This window comes from Myodes glareolus, chromosome 26 (genome assembly GCF_982192425.1).
Source record: "Myodes glareolus chromosome 26, mMyoGla1.1, whole genome shotgun sequence".
Taxonomy (NCBI): Eukaryota; Metazoa; Chordata; class Mammalia; order Rodentia; family Cricetidae; genus Myodes; species Myodes glareolus.
This window is the reverse complement of record NC_142051.1, coordinates 31,576,441-31,602,284: the sequence shown is the minus strand read 5'-3', so window position 1 is coordinate 31,602,284 and position 25,844 is coordinate 31,576,441. Positions and strand designations below refer to the sequence as shown.

The following is a 25,844-nucleotide window of genomic DNA, read 5'->3' as shown; positions in this document are numbered from 1 at the left end:
ATTCACTGAAATTGTCTCATCCTCAACTCCCCTGATGTAGAAAATGAGGGTCATTTCACCTCTCAGGAAGGTTTCTTAAGAGATAACAGAATCAAATGGGAAAAGATTTTGAGAGCCTTTTGTGGCTTTGCAAAGCAGGATGCTAAGCTTTGTGTTCACAAACACAAGAGGGAGCGTAGGATGGGGTCAAAGTCTAGAGCCGTAGCTGCAACTGTTGCTACATTAAACTCCCACAGCAGCCTCCCATCATGCTCCGCGGCCCTCTCTCCTGAAGGTTCGCTCTTCCCTGGCCACTCTCTTTCCATTCCATTTGATAATGGCTCCTGCTCAGCTGATAACGTTGATAAGGCTGGACCATTTGGTAAACAGTGACTTTTAAAGGTTTTACTTCTTTGAACACTGGTTTCAAACAGACCCCTTGAACATGATATTCAGAATGCGATGTGACAGACTCCGAGACAATTTATGGTACGTTTTCAAAATGATTTCCTGTAGACTACCTTACTTAAAACTCAAGGCCACCCTGTGAGGTAGGTAGTTGAAACTATGTTCAAGAAAAAAAAAAAGAATGGCTCCTGGGGGGCAGCAGAAAAAGTCGAAACTGATACACGGTCTGACACCATGGCTAAAACTGTACACACTATAGGCCTGAGATTAATATTTTCGCTCTCTGTATACCTCTGCTTGGACAATTGCACTCGTTTACCCGGAAGAAGTTTGGTGTCATTATGCTGTCGGCTGCTCAAAAATAAAAGGGAATAAAATTCCTCAGCACTCTCCTATACTTACTTCTTCTTTAGCAAAACTATTTAATAGTCTTCAGATCGGCTAAGTAAACACTGCTATTTTTTTGCCATTACTTGGCATTTTCCTGCTATGTTCTTTGCCTTTGGTGTAACACCGGGTATGCCAAAATATAACACTACCTGCAAAGAAAGTTATTAATATCTTTTGAGTAAGACAAATTTAAATTCAATGTTCCATGCAGCTTTACGTGAGTGTTTGATATATTTTAAGCTTCTACATATACTATGTAAAAGCTAACTCCATATATCTATTTTAATTTCTAAATATTTGGATTGGGAAGATCAGTGAACATTTATAGTGCTCTGATTTTTTTCATAGTATTTCAAGTCACACCTTGATTTCTGGCTGTGTCTCCTTTATAGTCTGATGTTGTCTGTCCCCAGGGAGAAAAGATCTCAGTAAACAGACAGAAAAGGAGACCTCTCTATGTTCCTTCTATGTCTTCTCTCAGAAGTGAAATGGCATTTGCTTCCAGTTTATTACATGAAGCAGATGCAAAATAAGGAGGCTCCAGAACATGTCTAGTACTCCAGAAGAGGATTCTAGGGTTAGCTCAAGGAAATCAGTTACTGAGGCTCTTTCTTCCTACGTTCTTTACCCAGTATTTCTAACACCAGAGCGCAGGAAAGCCAATATTCTTACTGAATATTTCAAGAATGAAAATTAGGACTTGTTCGGTTTCCAGTTATTACAATTTTAGTGTGTCTTGTTTTATTGCTGCTACTTTTGAAGCCAAGCAACAGGTCTAACATCTCGATACTACAACCGGGAATAAGAGGGGGTTTGCTTATGGAAGAAATTTCTTGGGCAAAAAACGTTTTTTCTTCTCTATTGCCTCTATAATTTTTCTCATTCTGAAACCAAAATTTCAGTCACGAGGCTGTCCAAAATTCTTTTGCTATTTTCCAAACTATAAAATATTTGGTCTGGTGGAAAGACATTCTATTTGTTCAAAGTGCTTATTTTTAAAAGATCTTTAGTTTGAAGAACTCTCTACTCTTGTTAGAGTCATTAGTAAAACACTTGCCCATCGCTTTCCAGTAAAGATTTGAAACAATTCTTCACAATCACCTGATTTACGGCTAGTGACACAGTCATAGGGTCCTTTGAAACAAGTTAATTGGCTTCTAAATTTTAGTGAAGAATCTAAAGAATCATTTATTGGTAAATGAGAGGGTGTGGACAATTTTCTGGAAGCAAGCCTGGTCAAACTGGTTAGACACCAGCTTTTGCATAAGGGTAACCGGAGGGGGAAGATAAGATTGCATTATAGTTCCCAGGACACAACAGTAAGGGGAAAGCTCAGACTCGACCCCATAAGCTCTGCGCATTATTCGTGGGGCAGAATCTGTCATCTGAATTCAGTCAGAAATGCATACCCCAAGGTTTAGGACAAGAGTGGTGCTAAGATTGAGATTTTTTAAAATTATGTCTAAGTCTAATTGTTTAAAAATCTAATGCCTTTTGTGGAGTCCAGGGAATCCTGCAGAAGAGGGTGAGAAAGGACTGTAGGAGCCAGAGGGGACAAGGACACCCCAAGAAAATGACCCACAGAATCAACTAAGCAGGGATCACAGTAACTGAATTGACAATCATGGAGCCTGTATGGGTCAGACTTCAGTCCTCTACATACATATACATTATGACTGTGAAGCTTGGGGTGTATGTAGGACTACTAACAGTGGGAATAGGTGCTGTCTCTGACTCTTTTGCCTGCTCTTAGGACCCTTTTCCTCCTACTGGGTTGCCTTGTCCAGCCTTCATATGAGGGGATGTATGATAGCAACTTGATACGCCATGTTTGTTTAATATCGCTAGGAATCCTGTCCTTTTCTGACGAGAACTGGAAGAAGGTGGGTCTGGGGGAGAGGCAAGGTGGTGGGCAAGAGACTGGGAAAAAGGGGAAACTATAGTGCGGATACATGACAGAAGAATAAATTTTTAAACAAGAATTCTGGTTTATGTTGAGACTGTACAATGACTACTGGTTCTCTACAACAAGGGAATAGGGGTTTTTTCTAACCAATTGCTCTGGGGGAATCATAAGAAGACCTTTAGTGTAGCCTGTTTCTTGATCAATGAACCAAGAATGTTTGAAATAATTTCAGCATAAACATGGTGTAGAATTCAGTGTCTATCTCTAATTCTGGAGTTCTCTTTTTTCCCAAATCCTTGCCTCTTTCAAAACACAAAACTTCTAGTGGGCCATGATGGCACACATCTATAATCTACTATCAGCATTTGGGAAGTTTGGGCAGGATGATCACTTCAAATCTGCAATCGGCCTGGGCTTTGTAGTGAGTCCTGGGACAATCCAGCGTACACAGCTAAATCCTGTCTCAAAACAACAGAAACAGGCCAGCCTGTGGTTTTGCACGCCTTTAATCCCAGCACGAGGGAAGCAGAGACAGGTGGGGTGGATCTCTGAGTTCAGGGCCAAACCAGGAGTTCTAGAGGGAGATCTAGGACAGCCAGAGGTACACAGAGAAACCCTGTGTCAAACAAACAAACGAAAATTCCATTTCTCAGCAGCATCCAGCCTCTCTTGTATTTCAGCTCAGGAAGTTTGTGGTATTTGCCCTCACTGATGTGAGTATTGAAAGTTGCCTCAGAAAGGAACCAAGACAATAGCAACCCAAAGACCTGTGCGTTCTTCAGAAGAATAACGTGCATATCTGCTTTGTTACTGAATAATAACTTTTTCCCCTTGAGCTGTGAGAAATTGATTCAGGGAGACTTCGTGCTACACCAATGAAAACAAAGCTGCATTGAGATCGTCTCCAGGTATCCTGTCTTCCCCTAGATGACAGTGAATGAGTCAATAGTCCTAATCTTACAGGACGTTGCATTGGCTGGCGTTACTTTTATACAGCAAAGCAAACATTTTGGAACACTATATTTTTGTATTTGCTCTTTAATCTCCCATACCCTTCAAAGAAGAGAGGTGAGAAGAGAAGAAGGAAAGAAAGGATGAAAGAATACAAAGAAAGGGAAGGAAGGAAGAATAGATAAAAGACAGCGAATGCAAAGAGAAAGGTAAAGAAGAGTTAAGCTCTCCAACGAGAGGTAAAGCTAAAGAAATGACAGAATCCTAATTATGTGATAGATCATTTGAAAAGACAACCCTCCAAGACCTGAATATTTTTACAATGGAAATATGACGGCAAACTTTGCCATAAAACAATAAAGTGACACCATAAGTTTTAAAATCATTAACGATGCCCTCGGTGATGCATGACATCCAGTTTCCTGTGGGATTTAAATGGGTACATTCAACTCGACTTTGCTCGGAGGATAAGGGGTTGCACACTCAGGCCTATTGTAGTGATGACTCTGCTGTTGAACCCCCGCCAGCTGACTTTTGAACACTGTCTCAACCAGTTCCTTGTTCATTAAATGAGCTGCTCCCTTACAAGAGTCTATTATCTTGATTGTACCCACGTGGGATGAACTCAGGGTTCAGGCTTGAGTCTGTAAAGTCTTTGATGACAATGTGGATTGCTACCCGGCAACAAACTCATTGGACTCCCATTTCCAACTGAGCATTGAACCAAGTTTCCTTAACCAAAATCTGGGTGCAAAGGCTGAAGCAACATTCTTAGAGTGACAATTGTGAATGGCAATTTCCCTAGCATAACTGGCAATGGATTCAACAGTTCCCTCCTGGGAAATCGCTAAAGTCCCATACCAACAGAAGCCTAGACACTAGGGACTGGCACATTTCCTGGAAGGTGGGACTTTCATTCCTGAAACTCAGAAAGTCTTAGGAAAGCCAAATGCAATTCAACATCCTTAGAAAACTTCTCGCCAGGCGTTCTTTCCCTCCTCATCACCTGACTTATAATTCATCATTGATACTTAGGGATTCACCAGGACTCAACCTTCACGCTGCTCTGCGACCTATCTGGTCATGAGACCCACCTCTCAGCTGAACACAAAGCAAGCGGGGAATCTCACGCGTGATTACGTTGCTGGAATCTGGTACAGTGTGTGGCATCCGGAAGAGTTTGCTGAGTGGAGTCAGCAGAGCAACGGGGATAGTGGTACCTCAAGAAAGAAGTATTTTCTTCAGTGTAAGGTTTCCCGGGCTTCTCAAGTTGACCTTAGCTTCGACAGGAATCTGTTTCCTGAAATTATCTCAGTTTTATTTTTGACTATGTGGTGTTTAGAAGATGTTTTCATACAATGATTCAGGGTACATTTCTGGAGTAAAACTAACCTGGGTTAACCCAGAGAAGTCCCCTCACTTTTTATGTGTTGCTACCCTTACTTGCCTCCCTTCTGTGCTGTAGAGAAAGCAAATAAGACACCTGGAAGACTGGATGGAGATCGGTGAATATATATATATATATATATATATATATATATATATATATATATATATATATATGTGTGTGTGTGTGTGTGTGTGTGTGTGTGTGTGTGTGTGTTATGTATAATATATATTCATAGTAGTTATTATATATATGATCATAGTAGTTTATATATATACATATATATATATATAGTAGTTATCATTATTCTATTCAGAGTTTTTTTCCTAAACTCCAAGGGAACAAAAATGAGAATAATTTAAAGAAAAAACAGGATGTATAATGAGTTCTCAAAGGTTCTTTTTAAGCCCCAAAGCAACTAAAAAGTTTTTAATATTTTTGTACTAAAAATGCACTCTCAGATTCTCTCCCTGTGCCTCTAATGGGTACAGTATCACAATCCAAGGCAATCATGACCGGAAAACCCATTCTGCATATGGCAATGAAGAATCTGCTCGTCTCCCCATCCTCCCCATTTTATTAATTAAACTTCCCATTACATGAGCCATTTACTCAGTTTGCACTGAACTTTTCCCAATCCAGAACGTCACTGGCCTTGGTCCAGCTGCTATAAATGTTTACTGCTTTCTCTCTTATTGCAATAATGATTCCCAAGAGTTAACGTTTTACTTTTCTTCTAAAATAAGGGATTTGCTTAAAGGAAGAAATCTTGTTGTTAGTTCTAATGATGCTAAACCCAATGCTTTATTACTTTGCAAACTGATAAACTATCTGAACAAAGTTTAATGACATTAGCAGAATGCAGGTCATTGGTGTGGTCCTTTTCTCCCTCCTCCTTTCTCCTCATTTCTGATTATACCTTTAATGTTTACGTAACCAAAGAAAATATCATGCAGTGGGGGTGAAAACTAGAAAGAGTACAGAAACAATACTTCTTTAAGAATAAACGCTAAAAGTACTTTGCATTGGTATTTCTTCCAAAATGATGGGTTTAATTCAGAGGACAGGAAGCTGCCACAACGGTCCCTTCTCATGTAATGCATTCCTCAAAAACATTGTTTTCTGTGAAAACGTGCACTAAACATCATGATGCTTGTGCAAAATAAAGAAGCAAAAGAGAAACCACAGAGCACTCAGAAAAATTTGAGAATTCCAAGAAGCTGGTGATAATGAACTAGGTTTTGCATTCCTCCAAAGTAAATCTGCCTTAAAACTAAAGCAATTAAGACATCAAATTATACACTACAAATTTAAGTGACAATGTATCCCTGAAACCTAAAACCCAAGCAATGTACACTACAATAGTGTGTGTGCTACAATATATATAATATGTATAATATTATATATATAATATATATATATATTTGCTGTAACAAAATACAGTTAAATGACTCAAAATGGAAGGGAAGGTCATATAAAAGGTAGAATGTTTATTGATAACTTATATTTATTAAATATATGAAACCAAACCATTTAATAGTGATTAGATTCATGTAGAATGCTAGCAAACACTGATAAAATCTCATAGTAGCCAAAAGGTGGAGGAGAAACCTTTACCTCTTAAAATGTTAGCACAAGAAAACACAATTATTAAGACAAAAACAAACTTCCCAAATATTAAAAGAAAGAGAAAAAAATCCAGTGCAACAAATAAAATTGATCACGAAAGGAAATGTTATGATATTTTAAGATAGTGGAAAATGTCAATACATCTCAACATGAAAATTAAGGACTATAAGGACTTTTTACCTTCTATTAAATAACAACATTGTTGCTATAATCTTTAAAACAAAGAGTACATTTTTTAGAAATACACAATTAATTTATATGGATGAAATCATACATTGTCCAGGCTTCCTTGAAAATAACGTGGAAAGGGAAGCAGGAACATAATGAACAGCCTTGGCTTTTACCTGAACACTTTGACCTTAGGTGATGGTTCATGGAGTATTAGCAGACCTTATGGATGCCTGACATATTCTACAGTAGAAGGGTATGATTTCGTGCCTTTTACCAATAGTGATATTTTCCATCCTACCCAAAGCTAATAGGAAGAAAAAGCTTGAAGAGATAATCAAACGTCAAATAATCAGAATATCATCTATCCATGTTGTGTCATCTACCCTAGCAGAGATCTCTGCCAAGGTGACCTACCAATAGAGCAGAGAAAGGGCTAGAGAGAAGAAGATTGCTATAGTTGGTTCCAAATTTCATAAAAAGTGTCGTGAAGTGATTGACTGCTTACCTATCTGTCATTTGCCACCATGATTCTGTAATTCACTAAAGGATAAAACCATTTCTTTTTCTATTTTTTTATTTTTATTTATTTATTTTAAAACAATCTTTCCTCATTTTACATCCCAATCCCAGTTTCCTCTCCCTTCCCTCCTCCCCCAACTCCTCCACCTTCCACCCACCCTACCTCCACATCCACTCCTCAGAGAGGGTAAGGCTTCCCATGGGGAGTCAACAAAATTTGGGACATCACTTTGAGGCAGGACCAAGGCCCTCCCCCCTGTATCTAGGCTGAGGAAGGTAACCCTTCAAAGAGAATGGGCCTCAAAAAGCCAGTTCAAGCACTAGGGATAAAAGCTGGTCCTACAGCCAGGGGCTCCACAAACTGCCCTAGACACACAATTGTTACTCACATTCAGAGGGCCTACTTTGAGCCTATGCTGGTTCCCCTGCTGTCAGTCTGGAGTCAGTGAGCTCCCATAAGCTCAAGTCAGCTGTTTCTGTGGGTATCACCATCATGGTCTTGACCCCTTGGCTCTTATTATCACTCCTCCCTCTCTTCAGCTGGACTCTGGGAGCTCAGCCCAGTGCTAGTTGGGGATCTCTGCATCTGCTTACAACAGTTGCTGGATGAAGATTCTATGATAACTATGAAGGTAGTCATCAATCTGATTACAGGTCAAGGCCAGTTTGAGCACCCTCTCCTCTATTGCTTAGGGTCTTAGCTGGGGTCATCCTTGTGGGTTCCTGGGAATTTCTCTAGTGCCAGGTTTCTTGGTAGCCTCATAATGGCTCCCTCAATCAGAATATCTCTTTCCCCGTTCTCTCTCTATTTTTCTCCCATCTCAACTCTCCCATCTCCTCATGCGCCATCATTTGCTAAACTCAGAATCCAGCATACAACAAGGACTCATATTCAGGCTTTTCAAATGAGCAGGAGCTAAAAGAATGAATAGAAACACAATTTTAATTCACAACTGGTGACTTTAGGCTAAAATGTCATGAACAGTTACCCTACTAGAGGGGCTCATATACTGTCTCATTAAATACACACATGTATACACACACACACACACACACACACACACACACACACACACACACAAACTGCAAGAAAGACATTAATTCTGTTATATAGCTAGGAAAAATGGGATCTCAGAGAGCATATAAATGACCCAGAACAGACAGTGAAAGACCAGAGAAGATTCTCATGCGTTACGTCTGGTGGGCTCCAGAACTCGATCTTCCTTGTCTGGTTTGTCTACTTGAAGGCAAAGAAAACTGGTAGGCTGCAAAGACTTCACATCTACAAACTGGAGAGGATGGTCTACTGTCCCATGCCAAAGCAGAGCACCCGGCACTCAGCCACCAGCGTTTAACACCAAGGAAAACGTTGAAAAGTGATTACATTCGCATGTGTTTGTCTTTGTGTTTTTTGCTTTGTTCGGAACAATGGTGCTCCTTCTTTGTTAGCCACAGTTCTGAAAAGACAGAATGCTACCTTCCGCATCAAATCTCCATACAACGGCACATTACACAGTGCACCTTAAAGGTTCTTGTTTTAAAAGACGCAGAAATACAAGATTCTAGTGAGTCTGAATATTTTTATGCCCCAGGGAAAGGATAAAGTATTTAGTCTGCTTTTTCTGCATTCACTGGGGGCTGTAGAGGGACTGTCTGTCCTTGCCATCATGGCTTCTCTGGAACAATTGGCAATTGTTCCCACCCCTATGGAAGGCCAACCTCAAAAGTGTCTGTTCTTAAAACGCAGGATTATAGCTAGAGTTAGTTCTGTTCCTTTGCTGGGAAGAAAATAAAGAATACGTTTTTCCAGAATAGATTCTTATTTTCGGGAAAAGGAAAGGAATATGATGAACTAACATTTACTAGTGGAGGTCTTTAAACAACTTTCTTTTACTAATAATTCCCAAAGTCCTGTAAAGATCAGTTAATCCAGTAAGGAAGGTGCAATCTGGTACTGATATTTTGAGTTCACCATCAAGTAAATGAACTACTATCTGCATGCAAAATTACTAAAGACATCCTGGAAGAAGGCTAAGATAGTGCCCTGTTTAAAAGTTCAGAGAAGTTCACAATTTCATGCTTATGCGCTCTCAAGTAAAGGAATTCCCATAAACGTTTACATCAGATAATACCTAGTCACATAAAGAAGCTATTGCCACAAAATGTTAATTTTCACTCACACGGAGGTATATTTTCCAGTGTTTGTGTGCAATTAGTAGATGCTCCTGTTTAGAGAGGATGGAGGAAGATGTTTCCATATAAAACATAAATAACACTTGTTTTATCTCTTAATAGAGCAAACCGCCTCAGAATTATAAGTTGACGATCAAATATATGCTGGCATCTATTCTAAAGCAATTTGGCAGGTAAATGGGTGGACAAAAGTACCACTGTGCTACCCAGCGTTCTCTCCTTCCCATCAATCATATCATTCGCTAATTGTTACATTGGCAGAGCTATCAAAGGAGTGGTTGTATCTTCCGTCATTGTTCTTTTGTCTCTCACCGCCTTCCTTAAAACTCCAGGCTGATGAATCATTTTATCAGCAAAGAAAAAAAATAAAGCCTTCCCCCACATAAAGTATTTTTTTTAAATAGCAAAAATTAATGATGGTTATTGGCTCTGTCAGATCCTTTGCGCAGAGCTACATTCTGTTTCGCGGCGTTCTCTGCCAGGCACACAGGGGAGTTGAGGAGATAGTGGTTAGTGGTAATTATGAGGCATCCTGTACTTGTCCACAAGGGACATTTGCTGAAGATTAAGAATAAATTCACAACTAATTGACTGCCAGCCATAAGCGATGCTGCCTACAAACTAGAAAGAAAAAGACTGAGCAGACTTTGCCAGGGACCAAGTCAAGATTGAAAACAAGTCTCCTTACTTGACTTGCCTACAACCAAACCAATCAGACAGAAGTTAACTTCAGTGTTTCACAGTTCCCTAAAGGGATCACTTTGAGAAATAAACCTTTCATTATGAAAACTGCAGCTCCTTGCCCTAAGGTGCCCGTTTTAGGCTGGCTCTGAAGAATTAGCTATTGAAAACTGATGCTGGCCAAGGCTGCAAGTACAGCCCTAAGTAGACACCCGTACTGTCTCAACAAGGAAGGAGTATAGTGCATGGGACATTGGTGACAGAAAAGAAGCAGAAACGGGCAGTGATGCTCTCCCACATCACAGACACGTCAGCTTTGGTTCTCAGCTCTCCCTTATCCCCACCGCAAGTCGAAAGTAGGAGTCCTTACACTTCACGTATGAGGGGCGGCCCAGGAAACCTTAATGACTATCTTTGTCACCCAAATGTGGCAGGCAGTTGTCAGAGAGTAATCAGCTTCCTGAGGAGCTTTGAGTAGAATGAACACAGAGGCAATAATAGGCAAGATTGGTTTCCTTGAGGGATCTCATTCCAACCTCTGGCAAGGACCAGTAAAGCACTGTCAACTAGGTCTTCTCTCCCTTCATAATCTGTATCCTTTTTCTTCGTGGATGTTGTTTTCTTTTAGCCCACATGCCTTTTCCTTCACCCCCTTTTACAAAGGCTGACACAGATGATGGTTTTGTGATAGAGTTCATTTATGTTCACTCCTGTCTACTTCTCTTTTACTGTGGGTTAGATGTGAGATTTCACCTCCACGCCTTATTGAGGTTTTATGTGCCCACATGATCAGTGCAGGCTAAAGCCAAGTGAATGGCATTCTGGACCAAGGCTTTTTTAGCTTGGCTTCCATTTTCCCTCCCTTCTAATCTCTTACTGTGATAAATCCTGAAGCCAGGTCGTTTAAAGCCAGCATCACAAGACAAGGAGCCTCCTAGAGCCTTAATCCCCACTGTGAGGGTGTTAAGAGAAGCACTCCCTGGCACCAGGAATGTAAAACAACCTGAAAATCCACAGTAGTTATGGTAGCCTAACCTGAACCTATAGTGACGCATACAAAAGAAGAATGAGCCACATTAACCAGCACAGACTCTAGAGAATGACGCTCCCTGACTCTCTGACTCATTTAACACGAACCCATTGAGCTGCTGCAACGAAAGCTGGATCTATGCTGGGGATAAGGAGAAATTATCTGACTGCCTACAAAGAGCTCATTGTTAAATGGAGAAAGGGGGGAAAGGAATAGATGTACAAACACTTATGACCGAAAGTCATACACTGTTTCTTTAATTAGCTAAATATGGTCAGAGAAAATAGGGAGGATCTTTGTCTACACAGTATGCAGCTGGAACTCAGGGGACTGGGCCTGACGTGGTTTTAATGTCATTACTGCACGGACTAGCATGACCTTCTATTTGCAGGAATGTGTAAGACTAGGCAACATCTTAACTGTTGTTTTCACCTTGAAAATGGAAGGAAAGTAGCCTTTCTCTCTTTGAAAACACTGCATTGTGATGAACACCCCAAAGTGGACGTGTCTGTATACTCCGAGTTCTTGAAAAAAGCAATCTCCCAGGCAAGAGTTAGTGACAGTCCTCGGACTATGCTTCTAGAACTTAAGAATAACTGAGAAAACAAAAACAAAAAGCAAACAAACAAACAAACAAATAAAAACACTTCCCTGAACCCTGGACTTCTTAAATGTCAGCATTCCACAGGTGTCTCTTAAGCAATTACCTTATGCCAGGCACTGTACTGGGTTCCTAGAAGGACCCAGTGGACAAAGAGGTGTCCTTCACATCATTCTCCATACTGACCAATATGAAGCATTATCATTATTCATTGCACAATTGCCAGTATTTAAGGGGTTACCAAGAGTATTTCTTTGGGCCAAGTTACTAAGGGACCAACTGTGGGTCGTCGGAGGTAGATTAATAACTAAACTGAATTCAGATGAACTAACAAGGTTAAAAATAATATTTACTTTGAAGGGAGCTGTGAAAAGCAAATCGATGTTCCGAGCATATTATCCGAGCATATTATAATAAACGATATTATATTATCGTTTCTCAATAGATCCTGGCGATTGGACATGGCCGTAGAAATGTTTGCTCATGGAATAAGAACAGTACTTGAGTGCAGAGGGAGGAGACGCGCAGTTTTCACCACTTTTGAGCAACTTGCCTTGCAGCTGTCGTTTTGCTATAAATCTTAGAACATTGTCCTGGTGTCTCTCCGTTGTATTTTTATGTTTCCTCTGACATCTCGCGACTGGGCCACAGGGGAAGCCCCTGCTTTCCTGTCTGCTTTGTTTTGATTTTGTTTCGCATACCTTTCCTGGCAACAGGGTCTGTGTAATTCTCTGGTTGCCATAGAATCCTGCTTGCTCTCATGAGCCGCAAACGTTCCCGGGAAGCCAGCAAACTACAGGAAGGGGCAGACCAAAAGTCCCTCGCCCCGATTATGAGTCAACAGGTACATGAAAGTCACTCTATTCCAAATGACTTCTAGGCGGTGTCCAACCTCGTATCTGAATGGCAGCTTCAAAGTTTTATTGCCTCGAACTTCAGATCGGCCAAATTGATTTTATCTTTATTTGCAAGATTGTAAAGAGTTTAAATGAGTCTGTTGATTTTCCATTCTTCCATTTGACGATGAACTCTTTTATGGCTTCTTAAATGAACTTTGTGGCACTTTTGGGAAAGTGTGTTTAAGGAAAGAACGTAGATGAAGAGAAAGAAAACTACAAACTATCAAGGGCAGAAGTGAAATCAATGCAGGCTGCATGGAGAAAACCATCCCATTCATTTCTAGAGACAGGAAAGTAAGGCACACTTTCTCAGCACATATTTTGTTTCATCCCCTAATGGCCTTTCAAGGAAACATTCTTGTTAGTCTTATATTTTGAATGAAGAAATAGAAATTAGGGTCAGAAAAAAATACTAAGTACTTTTTACAGGGTCCCAAGTTCCTCAAGAAAAAAAAAATAAACAGTATTTTTGTTATTTCAGTTACTTATGAATTCAATTAGAACTTGATAGTCCCTCGGGGAGGTTTCATTCTTAAAAACACAAAAGCAAGAACAATGGGGTCATCGATGCAGAGCTGCACAGAGAAAAGCACAGGAAAATGAGAACTTTCACTCCCTTGCTTGTGGGGAAGAAGGTGCCCTGACCTTGGGGAAAACAGCCCCGTGCTTTCTCTCCGTGAAGAAAACAGAAAGTTCCCTGGAACAGGCCGAGGTTTAGTGGTCACGGTGTCCTGCTACCATAGCAATAGCCATCATAGATTTTAAAAAACCCACTTACAGCTTTGTGTCTTGGTTAAGCTATTATCTTCCAGCTGATAGCGTGGGCTTTTTGCAGTGTTTTTTAAAGAAAAGTCCTTCTCTTACAGAACCTTTCTCCCTTTAAACTTCGTTTAGGAGTTTGAAGGCATTCAATCAATATCTTGGAAATGACATCTCTGAAAAACAGGTTTCTGGGCCCGTGTTACGTTTCTCACCATTCATTTGTATTTTTCTTGTCTACAAAGCAGGTGGGGCTTGAATGCAAGCGGTCCTTTCAAAGAATTTCTGCTGGTGGAGGCTGCTCATTAGTTTCCTGGCTGCCCAGACTCAAAATAATCATTCAGAAACTATATTATTTGCAATACTGTTTGGTCAATAGCTTAAGCATATTTCTAGCTAGCTCTTACATCTTAAATTAACCCATTGCTATTATTTTAAACTTTACCATAAGGCTTGTGGCCTACCGGCAAGGTTCCTGCTCACATCTTTCTACTCTGGCAGCTACATGGCATCTCACTGACCCCGCCTACTTTCTCCCAGCATTCACTTCAGTTTTCCTGCCTAGCTCTACTCTGCCCTATCACAGACCAAAGAAGCTTCTTTATTCATTAACCAATAAAAGCAACACATATACAGAAGGACTTCCCACACCAAATTTTTAAGCTTTTCATCATTAAAATCTGAGTATCTGATTTAGGAAAAAAATGCAAAAAAAATGCAAAAGTGCAACATCCATATAAATTTAACACTTAGTGGGAAAAGTGCCAATCACCGGAACATGCCATTCAATAAACCATGAGCATGTAAGCCTTCTGCTTCATATAATGACCTCACGACTTTGGGGAGGCAGCTCAGTTGGTTTAGCACTGTCATAGCATGCACGAGGTCACAGGTTCAATTCCCAGAGGCAGCTCAATTGGTGCAATGCTTTCTTAGGAAGCACAAGGTCCTAGTACCATAAGATTAATTAATTTCTAAAAGTGACATCAGAACAAATGACTGGAAAGCCACATACTAAAATCTTTCATTGTGGTTCTTAAAATTAAAATAAATTTTACTGTTAACCATCTAATCCCTAAAGAGAGTTGTAAGGCTCCACCACTTTTTTGTTTCTGTATTTGGAAGACTTAAGTCAAAAGTAATATTTAAGCTGGGAGTGATGTCACACACCTGTATTTTCAAAACATGGGAAGCTGAGACAAGAAGATCAATATTTCAAGGCAAACCTGGACTACAAAGCAAAAAGTCTTGAAGAAAAGTTAAATTTAAGAATACATACTAAGATAATATTTCATAATGCAAAATACCTTTCTTTTCGGAAATGGCATTATCATACCAGCAGTTAACATTTCTGTCAACAAGCAAAGAGGCTGCTCATGTTGGACATTCCTTGACCAAAAATTTACTAGTTTCTTCTGACATGCAATAGAAATCAACCTACACTCATGGATGGAGGTTTCATAGACCTTAAAGTACACAATCCATGTAGGGTGACTGGGGGTTTATAAGATAATTAACTAGGCAGAATCTATAGACTCCATGTCTGCATGCGCCTGCTATAACACCAGAACTTTTGTCCTCCTGTGTTTTAAGCACTCAATGAAGGTTTCTGAATTACGATTTTGGAAAAGAAAAAGAAGAAGAAGAAAAGAAGAAGAGGAGGCAGATGTGGATGAGGAGAGGAGAGGAGAGGAGAGGAGGAAGATGAGAATAAAAAGAGGAAAAACAAGAAGAAGAGAAAAAATGGCTTCTTAGAAGCCATGTCCATAACGTAAAGCAAACTTTAGTATTCAAGACTCAGTTATCTTCGAGTCAAAGGAAACATCAGGAGCTTGCTTGCTGTCTTAGTTAGGGTTTCTTTTGATATGAAGAGACAACATAAACATGACAACTCTTATAAAGGAAAACATTTAATTGGGGTTGCAGCTCACCTACAACTTCAGAGGTTCAGTCCATTATCCTCATGGTGAGGTGTATGTGGCATGCAGGCAGGTGTGGTGCTGGTGTAGAATCTTAGAGTCCTACACCTTGTAGGCATCAGGAAGTCGACTGAGAAACTGGGAGTATCCTGAGTATAGGAAACCTCAAAGCCCACCCCTACAGTGACACACTTCCTCCAACAAGGCCATACCGACTCCAGCAAAGCCACATCTCCTAAAAGTGCCATGGGGGACAAATGTATTCAAACTACCACACTTGCTGAGGACCTTCTGTCTCCACACGAAGTGGTAGGTTGAATGAACCCCTCTCATCTGTTACCCTTTCTTCCTCCATCTCTAAAGTGTAAGGACTGGGCAGGAAGATCTGTAAAGGGCCTCGGATGTGATGTCTCTGTGCTAATACGGGGCTCCTCCAGGTGCCTGGCAGGATTCCTAGTTCCCGTCTCTGGTGTTTCCCAATGTACATTTAAATTATGGGTCCGTCAGTAGAATTTTAGGAGACAGGCTCCTCACCCAGGGCTAATTGCAAGCTTTAGAAGAGGGAAGGAAGAGCCCACACAAAGAGTTTTTGAGAGCCAAGCGGCTGCTACCAAGATTAGAATCAGTATTTTGCTAAAATTCTTCTACGAGGTCACATTGGCCAAAAGCTGTGAATCAAACAGGATAGTTTTGCCAGAACCACACCCAGTCTAATAATGTTGGGAATTTCAAGACACTTGCTCTTGAAATTTTTATTTTACATATAACTCAATTTTGCTAAGGGACACAATCAGAAACAGTAAACTTTCAACCATAAAAGAAAAACAAATTTATATTAGCCCAAGAATTATCTATTGTTTTACAGTGATGAGCACAGCCCCACGGCCACAAGAGCAGCACAGAGTCCCAGACTCCAAATCAAACTCATTTTACATACTTGTTTCTCGTCTAATGTGAGCCTTCTTTACATTGTGAAAGATGGCCACAAGTTGTTTTGAAATTATTTTATATTTCAGGATTCTTTTTCTTGTTTTTTTAACCTATTATTTCTTTTCCAGACCGTTGACATGATCACTGACTTTTTGAGTTTCCTATCACAGCATCTAATGAATTAAAATCATGATTAGTCCCATGCTCAGCTGTTGTGGGAATTCTGAGAGTTCCCCCAAGCCATCAGAATGGTACAACTCAGCAAAACAGACCGTGTCTTTCCTCGTAGCCAGTGCCCTGCAGCTAAACTATTTTTGATATCCCAAAGTCAATTGAGACTGGGTCTCAATTTAATGTTGAGTATTCTAGTCTGCCAGATGAGCTGACGTTCAAAAAAAAAGTATCAAAATAAGTGGAGTATGGATTTCAGAACCCTTCAAACATGACCTCAGAGGCCTTCATAACTTCCTAGAAGTCGGCTCCTCCTGCCTTGGTATAGACCAACCTTTGAAACGAGGCTTTGCCCCAGTTGCAATAACTGGATGGAAAATGTTGCTGTGGCCTCAAGAGGGAGGGGAATTGCAGGGTAAGCGCTGTGGCCCTGGCGAGGGCAAGGATTATGAAAGAGAAACTTTGGGATGTGCTTAGCAATGGAAAATCTAATCAATCGGCCAGCACAGACATCGCCTGTAATTCCAACACACGGTATCTAATCTATACTCCATTGTAGTTCTCATTTTTTCCATGATGAAACACAAGTGTTTACTCAAGGGGAAAAAAAAAACCTCTAGTCATCCCAGTTACAGGGTCAAGGGCATTTTCTTTTATACGGCTGTGTTACTTTCACTTAGTTCTTTTGTAAATGTTTTTCAGTTTTCAAAATGTCATCCACATATGAAATATGATCACTTACTTGCCCAGTTTTTCTCTAACTCCCACCCATATTTCATCAACATACCCCATCTCAACCTCATGTAATTTTTTTAACGATCCACTCAGTCCACTTAGTGCCTCCCATCTGTTAACACCCGGGTATGGAGCCATCGGCTGGAGCATGGGAAACCTAACAATTGCCACATCCTCAATAAAAAAAAAATGATTATTCTTCCCACAGTAATTTCTATTGCTAGTCAAACCTCAGTGTGGGGTGAGGACTGGAGATCCCATCTATGCCAAGATTTTGGCTGGCTCAACTTTTTTATAGGTCTTATGTGGATAACCACAGCTACTGTGAGCTACTATTCATGAGATTGATAGCCCTGTCATGTCCAGAAGACAGCATTTCCCAGCACAATTCTCCACCCTTCAACTCTTAGAGTCTTCCTGACATCTCTTCCAAGATGTCCCCCTGGATTCTTGTTTTAATGGGGTCAATGTAGTTGCCCCATTTAGGGCTGACCATTCAGTCACTCATTCTCAGCATCTCTCTACTGACTGGTGCCCACTGCCAAAAAAGAAGCATCCCTGACCAAGACTGAGATAGCCCAAGTCTATGGGAATAAACAGTAATGTTCAGAAGGCAACTTGACAGCACGATCCTTTAGAAAAATAGCAATTACAGGTTCTACTGAGCCTTTCTCCAGCTACAGGGTGTTGATTAGGGATGAGGTCATCAGCATGAAATTCCGTCTTATGGAACAGGCTTCAAATCCAATCAGAGAACAGCTAAAGACACTGTTGCACCATTAAGTGCATCTGGCCTGGCCAGGCAGTACTATGGAGTGCAAGCCCAGTACTGGGTGATGCTATTGATGACCTTTTTCCCCCAGTAGACTCCATAGCACCTACCAGCGCCACCCAAGCTAGCCAGCGTGGAGAGAGCTTCTCAGTTGGTTTGAGATTTATTTCCTGCGTCCTGGAGACAAAGTGTATGGTGGCTGCAGCCATGGGGTCTTGCTGCATAGTTACGGTAGACATAGGTATCGGGAAACAAAATTGCTAACCTACACCAGTCTCAGCTTCTAAGAAATGAACATTGACTGGGTGTGGGGGGGGTTGAGGGGAAGCAGAGAGATTCGTGAGTAAAGCTAAACAGATATCCGTCTTGTCCTTGCTCCCGCCCTTTCTTAAGATGAAAACCGAGGCGTATCCAGTTCTGTCTTTCAGAAATTTACGCTGGCCATTCTCCTCGATTTCGATCACTCCACTGGAGAAAACAATAAAAAGCTCTTTAATCCAGAGAAATAGGACCTATCCCCATTCCTCAGAGTGATGGGATGTTCTCTACTCGATAGGAAATACTGTCAGATAAAGTAATGCCTCCTTTCTCCTATTTCATAGCAAATAAATAGCAGCTACCCATTTTGCTCTATAAGTTATTGGACCTTTTCATCTTCCTTGCATTAATTTTGCTGGGTGATATATTACCTGCCTTGTCTTTTTTTCCCTACTAATTATATGTTGGATTTGATACAATTCCTAATGAAAGCAAAACACTGCGGTCTGAGTGTTATTGCTTTCAAACAGAATATGACAGACAGCAGGTAAGGCCATTCCCCCAGGAGTGTAGTAGAAGGAAATTTAGTTAGGTGACTTACTGGATCTTTCAGTGTATTTTAAGAACATTCTGACTTGCTTTGCTGTTAGAAGGGGTCAAGGACCTCTTCTTTGAGAGTGTATCATGTCACCTATAACTAGAGCCTCTGTGATTAACGTTTCTCAGAGAGCTTAATGCTTAAATGAACTAGGCCTGTGTGTAGCACCGGGACAGTATTTAAAACCTGCTAGGAATTCATAGCCAACATAATATAAAATGGTTAGTTATTTTCACTGGCTTGTAGTCAAGTGTTTTCATAAACTCTCTTTAATTAATATTTTTCTTCCTAATTAAGAAATTAAGGCTCAAAGTTATATGACTTTCTGTGGTCCTACTTAGGATAAGAAACCTAAGCTCCAGGGTCCTTTCGATCACACATTGGCACTTGGATCTGTTTTAGGAATTTGCGTGAATTCAGCTGTGTGTTTAGAAGAATCCTCAATGTCTTTTACTCTAGTTGCTTTTTTATCCTCTTATGAGGCATTTGAGAACCCTGAAATTAGCCACCAATTCATTCATTGGACAGATATTATTGAATCAATACTGTATTCAAGAGATTTTAAGTGTCGGAGGTAGGAGGGGAGTACGAAGTACATAAGTCCCCAAAAGCCTTCCGTCTGGCAGGAAATATATTATGCCTTGGCAATTCTCAGGGCTGACTCACCCTGCAGGCACAGTAGGCACCACGTCTGCAGCCCATGGTATTTTTAGGAACCACGAATTGTTTTAGTTTTAATAAATTTCAAATCATAAGAAAAAATGAATATATGCAATAACTCGGATTGTCCCTTTATTTATACCAATGCAGTTATAAAATAAGATTTTCAATAATTTTTTTTAAAAGAGAAAGGGTTCCACAAGGTCAAAAAAAACCAGAATCTATTAAAATCTTATTGTGGCTCTGTAAACAACACCCCAAAAATCTGATTCAATAAACCCCAGATACCAGCTCAGTATGGCTACGTCCTTCCTCCATTTCTAGAAGGAACTCTTAGAAATATTTCTCCAAGCTAAAATTTCCTTTGCATAGGTCAGATCACAAATACATCTCTATATAAACATCTTAGAATTGAAAGACCATGACCACAAATTTGCGAAATTTTATGGCTTTGGCAAGGCCTCCAAACAGACTAATTTAAGATTTTCCAAACTACGCGATGTTAGTAGATGTTTTTATAATCAGTACTTCTAGGACAAAATTGAGGATATGGTATAAATAATATACCCTTCTCCTATCAATTATCAACGAGCCCTTCAAATGGTATCATTTGTCCAACTACAATAATTTGTATAGTTGTTTAATGAAGCATTTTTCCAAACCTCCTTGAATACGGAGTCCTTTCTCAAAAATATTTGTTATGTCATGGGAAACCAGCGTAATTTGGAAAGCTCTGATTGCTGGTAGGCAGTGGCCAGTATTCATGTAAACGGCCAGGCCCCAGGTGCTTCAGACTGCATGGGAAGGTAACCGCCCTCGATATTACTCAGTCCTGGAGTTGCAGTGGGAAGGCGGCCACAGACCTCACAGGAACAAATGGGCGTGGCTGTGTAGGCCAACCCAGCTCTGCCCACAGAACAAGCCATTGCTGGCTGTGCTCCAGTGGCCCATTTGCCAAGGCTTGTCTATACTTTCCTCTATAACCTTTCGGGACAGTGAGCACTCCACCCAGAATGTTTCCGACATCATCTCGCCATGTGTTAATATTCAAAAGCCACCTATTCATCCAGACTGCTTATTGGTAAAGGAATTTTTTTTTTACCTCAAATTAATCACAGCCTAAACAAATGGCCACTCTTTCCAATCAGGGTCTTAAAGAATTTGCAGAATTGTTGAGACTTCCTGGGTGTAGCTTCTACCATTCCTAGGAAGAATTGGAAGAGCACTCCAATAGGCTATCCGATTCCAAATGGTCAGCCCTAGAAGCATGTACATACAAGTAACATTACATAGACTCATAGAAATCTATCTATGCATTTAGGAATTATATACGTATATTATATAGATATACATACACATATACACATACATGTGTGTATACATATATATGACATGAGGTAGCATGTAGCGAAGGTGTTTGAAAATGATTGAGCTACAGGTGAATCACATTAAAGGAAATTAGTGTTTTGGCTTGGTTGCTGCTTCAGCCTCCCAAGTGGCAAGATCTCAGCGTATGTTTGTGTGTGTGTGTGTGTGTTGTGTGACAATTAACTAATAAGAGGCCACAGATTTTGGAAAGGAAGAAAGCAAGTACATGGGAGGACTTGGGGGGAAGAAAAGGAAAGAGAAAATGAGGTAATGTCAAAAAATTAAAAATTGCTTAAATGAAAGGATTTTCCCTAAGACAGGAAGGGCACTCACTGGAAAATGAGCAGCACTTATCGCTGGATGTGGGACCACAAGGGATTTTTGTTCAGTTTGATGTGCTTCTCTGTGGCACTTTTGTAATCAGAGACAAAAACATTAGAAATGTTGTTATTGCTGTTGTCTGAAATGCTGAGAATAAAATCCCGGTTCTTATAAACGCTAAGCAAGTCACTTACCCCTAAGCCATACCCCTAAGCATTATTTTTTTTTCTTTTGAAACAGGTTCTGGTCGTTTAACCCAGGCTAGCCTTGAGCTCTCATCTTGCTGCTTCAGTCTACCAAGGGCCAGGATCACAGATATGACCCAATATACCAAGTCAAAACACTAGTTTTTTAATGTGATTCCCCTGTAGCTCAATCATTTTCAAAGACCTTCTCTACAATGCTACCTCATATTGACGTAATAGTTCACGTAATACTTCCTTAGAGGGCTTGTTTCACATTCCCTTCCTAATTCCTCTTTCCTTTTTTCTCTTATAGAGTATTCTACTCCATTTTTTATCATATATTATTTAAGAACATATATCATATATTAGTGATGCTTTTCCATATATGTAGATGGCAGGCATTGGTTATGATCAACCACAACTCTCCATCTTCTCTCACAGAGCCACTTGAATAGAAAATATTAAATTCCTCTCAAACTAAGATAATTAACAACAATTGGTTATTCATGCAGAAATCAAAAGCATCTTCTAGTAACAGTGACTGTCTCCAAATAACTACAGCCATATTTAAGTACAGTTTTTTATATTAGTACAGAGGCTTCTGGTAAGGCTGTATCTTCAATTATAAAGTTGGTATAAGATGTTGGTGTATAGAACAATAGTAAAATGGGATACTTGGATTACAACCAAGCCGCCTGTGTTATATGAATCTAAACGGTCCAGCAGGGTTCCTTCTGCTTCACTGTATTCCATCCAAGTACAAAAGTCCCGTTGTGCAATTATCTGTCTAGTACATAATTAGCCAATAATGCTTATTTACTATTTACACATCCCATGTGCATACATAAATATAAATATTTGCTGAATACTTTGCGACTTATTAGGCTTTCATAGTTCTGAAGAACTGTGTTAGTGGCTAACTCTTTAAGGATAAGGGTATACATATATGAAAGGCTATATGTTGTATATAAAATAGTTTGGGGTAAAATAATTTTTATCAATTTGATTTTTAAATTTAATTCTATTTTTTAAAACATGAACTGAGTTAAATGTCTTATTCTTTCTTTTCGAATAATTTTTGAATGGCTGTGGATCAAATCTTTTGACTTTACCCGATTCCTCTTTCAAGTATATCAAAACACAGATAGGATCTGCTGTCACGTTTTCTTGTTCTGGTTACACTCTTGTTATCTCTCTTTTACGGTGATTTCCTAAATTCATATTCCTAGTTTTGATCCATTGTCTCTCATCATTATCCCCTGAGAACTTACTCGACAAGCACAGCCCTGAATCCACCAGAGACCTAATTAGTCAAAACGTTCAAGGATAAAGCCTGGGTATGTTTCAAAAATTCCACAGGAATTTAGATGTATACTTGCGGTTCAAAAACATTTTTTTCAACACTTCTTTTGAAAGACTTACTCATATGATGCAAGATTTTGTTTTTAGTTCGTCTTCTGTACCAGATTGTTAGCAAAAAGAAATATGCTGATTTGTCTTTTGATACCATTTATAACTAGTTACCAACCTCCACGCTCATTGATTTGCAAGATGGATCTCATTTTAACTGGCAAGAGAATCTAAAAGATATTTGATCATTTGATCTGCATTTGATCATTATATTTTCTTACCTTCCTGGCACTCCTCAAACCACTGTGCTTGGAGTCTTTTTCACGTCACACTACTCATGTTATCCACAAGGTCATCAACAATCCCCTAGATCCTAAGTCCTAGAAATGAAAGCACGCATCCTTCCTCCTCCTCCCCCCCTCACCCTCACACCTTACATTCTTTCTCTGGTTTTACCACTGATGACTTTTCTACCTAGACAGATATTGCTACCTGAGGTCTACTTAGACATCCCATAAAGGCTGCTGACTCACAACCACACTGAGTTCTTTTTCATGGCCACAAATGTACATGGCTTGCTTTCTCCAATCCATCAAAAAGTGTCACTGTCTAAACTTAGCTCCCACACATAACTCAGATATCAACATTAATTCATCTTTCACTTATTCGATCTATTTTGTATAATTGTCAATACAATTTGTGTCAACGTACACAAAAGTGTTTTATGGAGCCAAAGAATGTTCTATAGCTCACTAATTGACAAAACCACTCTGAAGTGATTTAAGATTAGTTATAGCTCAATAGCTCATGGTTTTATGGATATTTGTATGTTTTACTGTCTTGGTTTCTGTTTAGACCTTAAAGATTTAGGTGATGTATTTTATGTGCATAAATACGTAATTCATAGACATGTATTTTATATGTAATATTATATTTCTAGGAATATAAAAAAATTCTTAAGTACACATACATACACACACCAAAAAAGCTTAATCTCTTTATATCCAAGGAATTGTGGACCTGGGCTTCCTAAGTAACTGTCAAGCACCTCTGTTTTTTATCCTGCTTACACAGAAGGCAACTACCACATCGTCTGATGGCAGCAACAGCACCCCCGCCCCGAGCCATTCGCTTGTGCGCTCACCCTTATCTGTTTTGAACTATTTGTCACCTGCAGCTAAAATTGTCAAATTTTATAAAATGAAAAATAAAAAAAGCAAATCTTTTCTTCCTCAGTTTAAAGACCTTCAATGCTAAATTTTCTTTCTAAGTTAGAATACCAATACAGAGCATAGCTCTGAAAGCCCCAGGTAACTCGCCTTCTCCCCTAGCTCTCTACCCTTCTTTTTGTTGTTGTTGTTGTTATGTTTGCTTTATTTTGTTGTTGTTTGGAGGCATGGTCTCTCTGTATAACAGCCCTGGCTTTCCTGGAACTCACTCAGCAGACCAGACTGGCTTCCAATTACCAGAGATCCACCTGCCTCTGCCTCCCAACTGCTGGGATTAAAGGTGTGTGCCATCACTTTCTGGCTCTGCCCTTATTTCTCATCACTTTCTACCTCCAGTTCGATCACACCAATCACCTATGTCCTCCATATTCCTTGTGCTCCTGTTCGGCCATCAGGCTGGGCATGGCAAGTGGTTATTTGATGAATTCAATCTACCTTACTTTCTTGGACAGAGAGAGATTAGTAGGTTTTGTATTGTATTTAGCATTCCCCCATAAGTTTCTAGCTCTTCACCTTTTGTTTTGAGAAATGAGAGGCAGAATTTCCTACTGTTATGAATTGCAATATGTGTTTTCTGATGGTCTTAGGCAACCCATGTGAAAGAGTTGTTCAATCATCCCAAAGGGGTCACAACCCACCGGTTGAGAACCACTGTTCTAATCAATACTACTGAAGATTTATTGATTATATGAACAAAATACATTTAGATAAGTTAGCTGTATTTCTTGTAATTAACATATATTTATTCACTAGTCATTAGTAAATCTGTTTTAAGGATAAGGAATTAAACTGATTTTTCTATAAGTCACATATTCAACAAAAAATATAAATAGGGTTTAAATTCATGATCTTTATCTGCAAATCCTGCTCTATCCTGTCTTTCAGCTCAGTGGGATTTTTCTCAGACTTCTAGGCACACTCTAAAGTGACGAATCCTGGGTGACCAGGAAGGGAGACCAAAGTTGGAAGCCAACAGGAGTGACCCACGAACAGAAGAGAGGAGGGAGAAACATGAAACTTACAAAGCCCTTCATTGTAAAAATAACTAGTTACAACATAAATTCTACAAAGGAAATGCTATCCATTCTTGGGCTTCTTTATCACCTGTACTGCCTAGGGGAGAGTGGAAACACAAAGTATAGTCAATAAACTCATAAAAGCCACCTCTTAATGGTATTACATAGACTGAGTATGATGAGCATTAATCATTACCTACTTTGATAGAGTATCTGGGAAGTCAGATCAAGGCGTGATTGGTATGCTGAACCTTATCACTAAAGCAAGTCTTAATGTCTGTAAAAACCTCACTAAACTCTTTGACCTACGATACCATTGACAAAGGCATGGAAAGTACTGATTGCCCATAGGTCCAAGTCCTGGGCTTGACTTTTAAGGAACTTAAATGATGAGAAACAAGTAGGAATTCTATCAGTGGATGCTATAGAGGCTGGTTTTCACAGTCACAAAGATGAATTAGTCATCCTACCAGCAAGGCATAAGAAGGCCCTAAATGAGGAAGCAACCAACCATACATCGAGTTGTCTATGGCTGACATAAATGTACCTTGATACACCATTGATTTTATCTGCTCTAGATGGCCCAACAAAGCCATTCTAAGGAGACATAAAACATAAGGCATGTTCATTGTGTCATCTTTGACTTAAATGTTTTCATTTCTCTGTTTAGATGACTCGTGTCTGAGTGCTAGGTCCTAGTAGGAAGGCCATTGTGATTCATTTCTATGAAAAAGAACTTCCCTGGTCTGTCTGAAGTCCTAGAGAGAGAATCAGCCCTTTGTCTCCAGCATGTGTTCATACCCATATTTTATAGGCGCTTATTCTTAGA

At 39.8% G+C, this 25,844-nt stretch overlaps 1 long non-coding RNA gene across 2 annotated transcripts in view; it reads right to left on the bottom strand.

The window, feature by feature from the left end:
* Nucleotides 1-25,844, bottom strand: part of LOC125390065 (uncharacterized) — a 278,533-nt gene that overhangs the window by 145,382 nt on the left and 107,307 nt on the right. The window lies entirely within an intron of this gene.